At 42.9% G+C, this 10,749-nt stretch overlaps 1 pseudogene; it reads right to left on the reverse strand.

Annotated features, from left to right (window-relative positions):
• Positions 1–1,289: 1,289 nt before the first annotated feature.
• LOC102914526 (uncharacterized) lies at positions 1,290–2,015 on the reverse strand (annotated as a pseudogene).
• Between the last annotated feature and the right edge of the window lie 8,734 nt (positions 2,016–10,749).

Consider the following 10,749-nt stretch of genomic DNA (forward strand, 5'->3'; position numbering starts at 1 on the left):
GCCCCACAAAAAGAGTAAAGATCAAAGAGCCAAAAGAGTAAATGAGCCAAAAGACCAAAAAACATCAGCTAATAAGATGTAGCAGGAATCTTAAAAGTTCTTATTAATAAAATCAAACCCGAGGCGAGTTATTGGGGTCCATGCTGGTAGATCAGAGAGACAGAATAAGCCACAGCTATCTCACCTCGCCGGATCCTCAGCTGGTCTTGTCTCCTCAGACTGGATGCCTCTGAGTCCTCATCCAGAATGAATCTCAGCTGAACTGTGTTGTTCCATAGCCTGAAAGCTTAACCAGACCAAATGCTTAACCAGCCAAAAGCCTCTAGTTTCTGGTCCTCATGCCTTATATACCTTTTTGCTTTCTACCATCACTCCCTAGGATTAAAGGCTGGCTTTCTGGGATTAAAGGTGTGTCACCATGCTTGGCTGTTTCCAATGTGGCCTTGAACTCACAGAGATCCAGAGGGATTTCTATCTCTGGAATGCTAGGATTAAAGGTGTGAGTGCCACCATTTTCTAGCCTTTGTATCTAGTGGCTGTCTGTTCTCTGACCCCAGATAAATTTATTAGAGTACACAATATTTTGGGGAACACAATACCACCGCAAATAACACCAGTCCCTTCCTGCACTCCAGCAGGTCAAACATGGGTGTCTGATAGGATGGGCCAAAACAAGGACCAGAATGTGGGTATGGGTGGTAGTTGAGGTGGTTGGTCTGGGTCACTGGGACCACTTCATCAGGTGAGGGGTAGAGCCTGCTCTCCTAGGCCCATGCCTTTGGGGCCAGGTCTTCCAAACCTGACCATGGCAACTCTTATAAAGAAAACACTTCCAAGTTCAGAGGTTCAGCCATTATCATCCTGATGAGGAGCATGGTGGCTTCAAGTGGCTCTAGATCTGAAAGTGCTACATCTTGCCAGCAACAGGAAGTCGATTGAGACACTGGGCAATATACTGAGCATAGGAAAACTAAAGTCAACCACCACAGTAACACACTTACTCTAACAAAGTCATACCCACTCCAACAAAGCCTTCTAATAGTGCCACTCACTACAAGATTATGAGATCCAATTACATTTAAACTACCACAATCTTCAGAGTTTAGGATGTAAAATCATTCAAAGAAAGGAACACTTTAGACAGATGAGGAAGTAATTCAGACACACCCAAAGAACCAAGATGAGGCTTTATTTAGAATGAGGTGATGACTACATGTGTTTTGTGTGTAAAATAGAAAATTTCTTCAAGGGGCATTTTGACAGATGTTGCAAATGTAGGAGCTCCTGCTTCAGACCTCTTGTTTGGTAATTTTGGAAGCACACTTGGCCTTCACCTGACTCTAGTTTCAAAGAACTTATCTCACAGAGAAACATGATCACGCCAAAGAGTGGCATGGCAGTTGTAAGGACCCCTAATGGGAACACAGCAATAAAGTATTTGCTTATAAGGGCTTCTTTTTTAACAGGAAAGTCAGTTGGAAAGTCAAGAGTGGTTTGGCCATATAGATCTACCACATGGTTCCAGCTCATGGAAGCAAGTGTGAAGAGGTGGCTAACACACAAAACTAAGGCAGATGCATATGTATCTCAACATATGGGTGTTTCGTGTAGCTGATCTTAATGGCTATTGCACTGAAAACCAGAACTACTGGATTCATAAAAATGGCCCATGCTATCAGATTCTGTGCAATCTGAATTCAGGTGAAATTCCCCAGGTGGAATTGTTAGGAACGTGCACCAGCATCTTGGTTACAGTCCCTGAGACATTAAAGTCTTGAGGGTAAGAAGCCTTACAGAGTCCAAAGGACACAAAGTGTAAAATGTTCCTGTCGAATCCCCACAGGCACCAGCTGGCTGCTTGCAATGACTATTTCAAACACCAAAGCTGATAGGTTGCTAAGGAGACCACTCAACTTGAGGATGCACCTGTTTCCATTGGCAAATATGAAGATGAGATTGAACAAGGATATAGACAAGCCAAGAACACAAGGGAAGTTGGGAAAAAAATGAGTCATGCTTTTATGGAGAGCTCAGCTCTCATACCTTGTCTGTGCTGTCACAGTTGATATTTACATAGTCTACCTATGTATTGGGGTTCATCATACTACAGGCAAGAGTATAAAAAGCCCTAAACTCCATGACTATAGCAGAGGTTCCCTCTATAAAATGTTTTGATTAGCAATTTCACTGTATCTGTCCAATGCTGAAATATGCATATTTGCTAACTAAGAATTTTAATGTTTGGAATTAACAGTGAAAAAAGAGTTTTCATTATCATATGTAAGGTGATGCTTATTTCAGCTGTATTTTCAATACAGAAATAAATATGATGAACAATTTAAATGAAAGTTATAATCTGAAAAATTCTCATATATTATTTCTACATAATTATAGTGGACTACTACAAACAGATGTCTACTGAAAGAACAAGCAAAGTGAAAAATGATCCCCATGTTTTTCCAAACATGTCCATATTTCATACATGATGCATGTATTTGTGTATGTGTACATGCATATACAGCATACACACACACACACACACAAACACACACACACACACACACACACACACACACACACACACACACACACAAAGAAAATAGACTATAAAAGACATACCCTAAAAGGTAACCCTAGGTTGTTCAATCTAGCAGTGTAGAAAGCCTTTCTTATTTTTACATTTTTATGTAAGGTGCCAATTTTTTAATAAAATCTATACATATTTTATAATTTAGTCACAGTTAGAATGACTTTCAAAATATATAGATATGAGGGATAAGCATATACCTCAGTAGAATAGCGATTCCTGAACTCATGGATATTTCCATCATTGACCCATAACTTAATCAAATGTGGGTTTTCAGATAACCAATTTGTTTTATTCATTGCATATAAAGTGTCCTATTTGTGTGAACAACTATCTTCTATAGAACAAAACTGAGTCTCTACTTTTACTGTGTATACCAGCTTATTCAAATCACTTCTCAGTTCAATTGTTTTGATATAGTATTGATGTTTATGAAAACCTATGCCCTGAGGGATGCCACAGAGTACTTGAGAAGAAAGGAAAAGGCTAAGTTTTGTATATAGAAGGCACAAGGATAATGTCCTTGCCACTGTCCGTGTAGAAGTTTTTAGGGATCAATAAACTGGATCTCCTTGCATGGAAATCTTCCATACCAGCTAACAACTGCCTGACACACAGTCTATGTGGAATGTTCTTCCTAACTTAGAGAAGACAGTTGCTGTACTACTTGAGATGTTATATCAGAAAGATGGGTTTTCAGTTGATCATGGCTTGAGAATACTCTTCCCACAACGTCATCCTTGCCAAAGCATATCTGAGGCAGTGGACTAAAGGAGAAGTGTATTTTAAAGCACAGCTGGAATTAGCGTAGAGAATGCTGTTGTGCCCAGGTCTGAATCCCATAGAGGAGATGTGTGTGTTTCATAAAGACCCAATTTCAAACGCTCCATGTTTTTACCTTTATTTATCAAAGGTGAGGAGATCCATTTGAAAGATGCAAGATCATAAGTACCTTCCAAATAACAGAAAGTCTTGACCAGATATGGAGTCGCACAAGAATTGTATCACCTTCAGTAAAAGAAGTTCTGTTAGGCAGATATTTCAGCTGAGAACAGTGTATCACTAACCAACCCCTAAATCACACAAACCTACCCATTCCCTTCCTCTGCCTTCCTTAGTTGGAGCCTCATTTATAAACTTCAGGGGTATTAGCCCATCTGGTATTTCTGTCCCTCCAATGAGATCCAAAAAAATCATTACCCCATTTTATAGATAAGAGAACAACACAGTCTAACTCACATGCTGAATTTGAGGAAACCACACAGGTATAAAAGTCATTGCAGGCTCCATAGCCTTCATAGACACACAAGGATTCCAAGCACTTATGATATTCAGCAGGATTTACTCACATGGAAATGATCTCAAAAAATAGCTGAATCATATCAGTGATCAGAAGCCCTTTGGCCTTCTGCACCTTCTGAAATTGAAAGTTATTAATAAAACTACATAGAATACATAAAATAATTTCTTCTATGTCTCTTCAATCAAGTCCAAACATTAGTGACTGCCCAGGATAAGAGAATGACTTTAAAAATGATGACTAGCAGATTATGAGCAAAGATCCAATGTTATAACATATAATCTTAAAGGACCAGAGTGATTAATGTCCCTGTCATATGTCAAGGTTTAAAAGAATAATTAATTCGTTTCATTTTTGTTTGATTTAAAAAGTTTCCTCTTACATATAATTTGATCATGGTTTTCACTTTTGCCATTATTTTCAAGATTCTTCCCCACCTGTATTCTCACCCAAATGCATGTGCATTTGCTCATGAATCCCACCCCATGAAAACTCTTAAAACTAACAAAATTTAATAAGTTAAAATGTACAAAAGCAGAAAAATACAAAACAAATACTTGAGGGATTGAAAAAAAGTGGCATCTCTTTTATGGTTCTCAATTACTCCTGGTTATGAGGCTTGCCCAGGCATGTAGTAGATACATCCAGTGACATTCTATTGAAAAATATTTATTTTATTTTTTTCCAGTAGGTATCAATTGCAAATAACTTCTTGGTTAATCATGGATCTTTACATCCACTACCCTGTTATAGTGCTGGCGTACTATCTAGTTTGAACCTTTGTAGGTCTTGTGTGTACGGTCATATTCTCTTTGAGATTTTATGCTGTGTCAGTCATGTTGTGTCTGGAGGACACTGTTTCCTCTGTGTCAACCATCACTCCAACACATGTGGCTTCTACAGTCTTTCATCTTCTTCTTCTATTCAGATTCTCATGAATCAAGGGGAGGGCCTTGATGAAGAGATCTCACTTAGGACTGAATACTTCAAAGTCTCTCACTATCTGCACATTGTCCAGTTGTGGTGCCATGGACTGATCCACTGGGGGTACCATGACCGTAGGAGAACCAGGGCTTGGATAGTCAGGAAGGCAAGGATTTGGTGAATGACAGACAGACAACACACTCAGAAGTGGTTTGAGTCTGCTGCAATTTTACTTCTGCAAATCAGGAGTTTATATACAGAAAAGAAAACTATCAAGTCATACAAGGAACAACAAGAGCTTGGCAATAATTCAATTACATCATCTTTAAAAAACAATAAGCACACAATTATTAATAGGTGCTAGTCATATCCCTTCACCTACAAGAACTTTATGACCCAAAGAGCAGTCTGTGATTTCTAAACTTAATACAGTTCCTAGACTTCTTGTGTTTGCAGCTGTGCCCTTTATCTTACCCCAGCAGTTTTCTAGTTTACTATACACTTCTACTTTTCTGGTTCTCATGGCCCACTTGGCCAATTGGATGTTGCAGACCCTCTCTAAGTCTTTCTTCAGATCTCCACCATATATCTCTTCGAATATAAAACTTTTTTTACCTGCTGGAATATGCACTCTTGTACTTTTTCGCCTGTAAGGGGAAGGGGTTCTGCTGTAGTCCTTAAGTTTCCCATGCTGAACTTCCTCAACAGAGGGGCCCACCACCTGCCTCTTAAGAGACAACATTTTCTATCATAAATCACTTTAGTTGAGATTCCTAAAGGATTCCTAGTGGGTGAGTGTTCATTCCCTAGAAGTGCCTGAACTATTATACTTTCTTTATCTAGCAGTTTGGGGTCTTTAAAAAAATAGCTCATTCTGCTATATTTAATTAAGATCCATGTCCAGCTTCCCCTTTCCTCCATAGTTCACAACCCAAGCATTCATTAATTTTGGCTGTGCTTTATAGATTATTTAGAACATTATCAGAAAAAGAGTTATACAGAAACCATAGCCCAGGGAGCTCATGATCTGTGAAGCACGTCTTCTTCAAGAGGAAGCATAATGCGGGCACTCTGCGAGAGAACTCCAGAGAGCTTAGTCCTGTGGGACACGTATCTCCTGTCCACTATTATAGACATAATTGCTCATGTCACACGATGACACTGGAGTTGTTTTGCATTGTGGTCTTTTTATTATCATCTACTGGAAGCATAAGTTCCTATGATGTGGATTGAGTGAATTAGTCATCGATGAGTATAACAATATTTTCTTTTTATTTTATTTTAATGTTCTTTTTTCATTTTACATACCAACCACAGTTCCCCTCCCTCCCCTCCTCTCACTTTCCCTCCCACCTTTTCTCCATTCCTCCCCCCATTCCATTTTCCCTCAGAGAGGGAAAGGCCTTCCAAGGAGAATTAACAAAGCCTAGCCCATCAAATTGAGGTAGGACCAAGGCACTCTCCACTGCATTAAGGCAGAGTAAGGTATCCCATAATAGGGAATGTGCTTTACAAAGCCAGTTCATGCAACAGGGATAAATTCTGGTCCCATTGCGAGGGGCCCCACAAACAGACCAAGCCACACAACTGTCACCCACATTCAGAGGGCCTAGTTTGGTCCCATGCAGGCTCCCCAGCTATCAGTCCGGAGCTCATAAGTTCCCACTATCAGTCAGCTGTCTCTGTGGGTTTCTCCATCATGATCTTGAGCCCCCTTGCTCACTCACAAGTAGATATTAGATGTAAAGCAAAGGGTAACCAGGCAGCAATCCACAGCCCTAGAGAAGCTAGGTAAATAGGAGGATCCTAAGAGGGACACACATGGATCAGCCAAGGAAGGGGAAATAGATAAAATCTCCTGGGCAAGCTAGGGGTTGAGAGGAATAGGAGAGAGGATGTGGGATGAGAACATGAGGGAACAGGATGGTCAAGTTGGGGGGAGGGACAGAGATAGAGAGAGCAATGAAAGAGATACCTTGATAGAGGTAGCCATTATGGGGTTGGGGAGAAACCTGGCACTAGGGAAACTCCCAGGAATCCACAAGGATGACCCCAGCTAAGATTACTGGCAATAGTGGAGAGGGTGCCTGAACTGGCCTTCCCTTGTAATCAGATTGGTGACTACCTTACTTGTCATCATAGAACCTCCATCCAGTAGCTGATGGAAGCAAATGCAGAGATCCACAGCCAAGTACCAGGCAAAGCTCCTGGAGTGCAGTCAAAGAGAGAAAGGAGGGATTATATGAGTGATATTTCTTTAAAAGACATTTTATTTCAATGCTCCTTTATCAGAATAATAGTATTAGTTTGCCTTCAGGCCTAGGGACTATCGAATATCAGGTGCCTGTCTAATTCAGCAGTGTTGTGTATGGGCTCCATCTCTTGTAATGACCTTGAATGTTATAAAAATGTGGAAGGTTACTCCCATAACCCTTGTGACACTGTGACATCAATATATTTCCAGGCAGGCCACTTTAGTACTAAGGATTTACAGCCATGTGATTTTGGTGGACATCTCTCTCCTCTAGTTATTTTTCAAGTACCTTGAAATACCATGACCACTAGTCAGTAGAGTCAAAGGCAAAAATTAAGCCAATTTGGAGGTCTCTATAGAAAAACCACAACCAATGAAAATGCAAAGATGTGGAGCACAGTCTTAATAGACATATCTACAAACACTCATGGACTTATCTGTGAGATTGTGTCTGTGAGATTTTTGTCTCCCTGTAATTTCAGAAGTTATACCAATGTGTGAGATTTTGTCTCCTGGTTATATCAGAAGCTATACCAAAAAAGTCTTACCAACATTACTGCCCAAACATGAGATGAACAAGGGTGACACCAAGGAATATGCCAAACTGGATGGAGAAAAGCCCATGAGGCCTCAACCCTACACTAAGAACTATGGGAAACTGAGGAAAGCAAAGAATGGGAGAGGCGGCATTACCCAGGAAGACACAGCAGTGCCAAAAGGTCATCCTTGAATGTCTACATTCATGTAGCATTGTAAGGACTGAACCAGATATATTTATGTATATGCATGCAATAACTATTAGTAAAAAAAGGAGGCTGGGAATTTGAAGGAGAGGTGGGAGGAGTATAAGAAGTCTTTGGAGGGAGGAAGTGGAATTATAGTCAAAAAATAAAGTGCATGAGGCACAACCAACCAGGAGACACTCAGCACTTTCTAGGCCTTTGGCACTGGGCAGTTGGTCGCCATCATACGAAGCTCATGGTTATTAGGCCCAGGCATGTGAAAGATGAAAATCAATATCTCCATGTCATGCTTTGTCGCTGGGGTATGCATGACTCAACCAAGTGCCACCTGTGACTCAACCAGGAACCTTCCAGGTGTCAGAGGACCATTATGGTGAGCGAGTACAGGGTGGGAAATGGGAGAGAGATGGGGGAGAGAAAGGTTCGAGGGTGGGGGCGAGAGGTGGATCAGAAGAGATGAGGATGGTGAAGAACAGGCTGATGTAAATGACCTGCTTCCCACTTGAGCCCAAGGTGATGTCCAGGCTATTGCCAAGGGTCAAGTCTTAGTCCAAGACCCCAAAGCAGCCAAGGGACCTGTGTTGCTGTAGGTGGAACCTGTCACAACTGAGGGTTGTGCAGAGGCCTATGGTCTGGTCCACAACCTGAGGCAATGATGGTGTCTAAGGGCTATGCTACCACAGGGACCATGCTGATATGAGTGGCCTGTGCTACCACCTGGGGACATAGTGACATCTGAGCTTGAGCTGTTGCCAAGGACCATGTCTGAGTTCATGGTCCCACCACAGCTGGGGTCTGTGCTATTGTCTGGTGGCCCATGTTGCTACCATAGGCCACATGGATATCCAGGGTCTCGGCTGCAACCTGAGACTATGTTGGTATCCAAGGGCTGTGCTGCCACCAGGGCTATGCTGATTTGAGTGGCCAGTACTGTCACATGGGGCCACATTGTTATCTGGGCCAGGCTGCTGAAAAGGGCCATGTCTGGGTCCATGGCCCTAACATATCCAGGGTCTGTATTGGTGTTCGTGGTTCCTATTGCCACTGAGGGCTGTGAAAGTACCTGGTGTCTGGGCTATCACCTGGGGCCAGATAGGGTTCTGAGGGTGTGTTGCAGCTGTGACCATACAGATCTGAGTGGCCTGCAGTACCACAAAATGCCATGTTATCATCTGTGCCCAGGCTACTGCCAAGAGCCAGTGTCTAGGTCCGTGGCCTGATCACAGCCAGGGTCTGAGTTGATATCCATATTTCTCGTTACCACCGAGGGCTTTGCCAATGATTAGGGTATGGTCAACCATCTGAGACTGTGTTGGTATCTAAGAGCCATGCTGCCACCAGGGCCATACTGATGATCTTGGTGGTTGGTGCTGCCATCAAGGCCATGGTGACATCTGGGCCTGGGCTGCTGCCTAGGGTCATGTCTGAGTCTGTGGCCCTGCAGCAGCTAAGATCTAGGTGTCTATTACCATCACAGGCTGTATAGATGCTTAGGGTCTAGACAGCCACCTGAGACTATGTTGCTCTCTGAGGGCCTTGCTGCCACCAGGGCCATGCTGATCAAGGTAGCTGGTACTGCTACTGAAGCCATGATGACATTTGGGCCTGAGATGCTACCAAGGGCCATTTCTGTGTCTGTGTTCCTGCTGAAGCTGGAGTCTGTGATGAGGTGTGCTTGCCTGTGTTAGCACATGGGTCATAGGAATCATGTAGGTTGAAATCTGAGGGCTGTGCTGAGCCAGACCTACCCCTTCCCTAGCCCTGGAATAGCTGTCCCTGCCCCTCACTGGATAGTGCTGCAGGAGAGATGGCCTTGCCCCTCAGGGAAGAGCTGGCTCCCACACTCTGGAAAGATGTCACTACCCCTCAGCACAAGTGTAAAACTCACCTAGACAGCACACTAAAACTAACTCTATTGTAGGGGATTCAGATGAGCCAAGTGAGGGTGTGAGAGCAAGAGAGCTGATCATGACCCTCTCTCTATCTGCTATGTGGAGGCATTGATGAGGGAAAGATTCCCTCCACTGCTTACCCATTGACACCTGCAGTAGGTGAGAGAGGTGGCTCCAGGGTCACAAGAGTGAGAGAACTAGTGTTGCCTCTCACCAGCTGCAGTACACAGGAGAATCGGCCTTAGCAACTGACCATTCAATCTTTATTAGACCAATCAGATGCCTTAGGCAGACAAAGTGAAACAAATGCACTACATCTTCACATCATTAAACAAATGCAGCATTGTGGTGATATTTTATCTGTGTCCCCCAATAAAGTTTATCTGAGGATCAGGGACAAAAGCCAGCCACTATATTAAACATGGAAGTCAGGCAATGCTAGCACACGCCTTTAATTCTATCACTCAGGAGGCAGAGATCTGTCTGGATCTCTGTGAGTTCAAGGCCACACTGGGAACAGAGTCAGGCATGGTGGCACATGCTTTAAATTCCAACACTAGTTAACCATAAAGGTCTGGAGGTCTGTACAGACAGATAAGAAGGGACAGAGCTGGGCAGGAAGAGGAAGTGATGTAGCTGGGTGGAGAGGAAATGAGTCGGAAGGGACAGAAAGGCATATAGGTGTGGGTATACAGGAAATAGGTCTCTTTGGCCGAGGATCTTCAAGTGGTGAGAACGTGGTGGCTGGCTTCTTTCTGCTTTTCTGATCTCTCAGGTTTTAACCCTAATATTTGGCTCTGGTGTTTTATTAATAAGACTGTTTATGTTTACACAGCATAAACAAATGTAAGAGAGATAGGCAGGTCCTGCAGGCAGAAGAGAAATAAATAGGAGCAATCTAGAGAGAGAGAGAGAAAAAAAGGAGAAAATGAGAGTGAAAGAGAGGGAAATGCTAGGGGTCAGGCAGCCAGCCAGCCAGCCAGCCAGCCAGCCAGCCAGCCAGCCAGCCAGCCAGCCAGCAGGATGGTGTAGGACATACAGAAGGGAAG

The sequence above is a fragment of the Peromyscus maniculatus genome, chromosome X (assembly GCF_049852395.1).
Source record: "Peromyscus maniculatus bairdii isolate BWxNUB_F1_BW_parent chromosome X, HU_Pman_BW_mat_3.1, whole genome shotgun sequence".
NCBI lineage: Eukaryota > Metazoa > Chordata > Mammalia > Rodentia > Cricetidae > Peromyscus > Peromyscus maniculatus.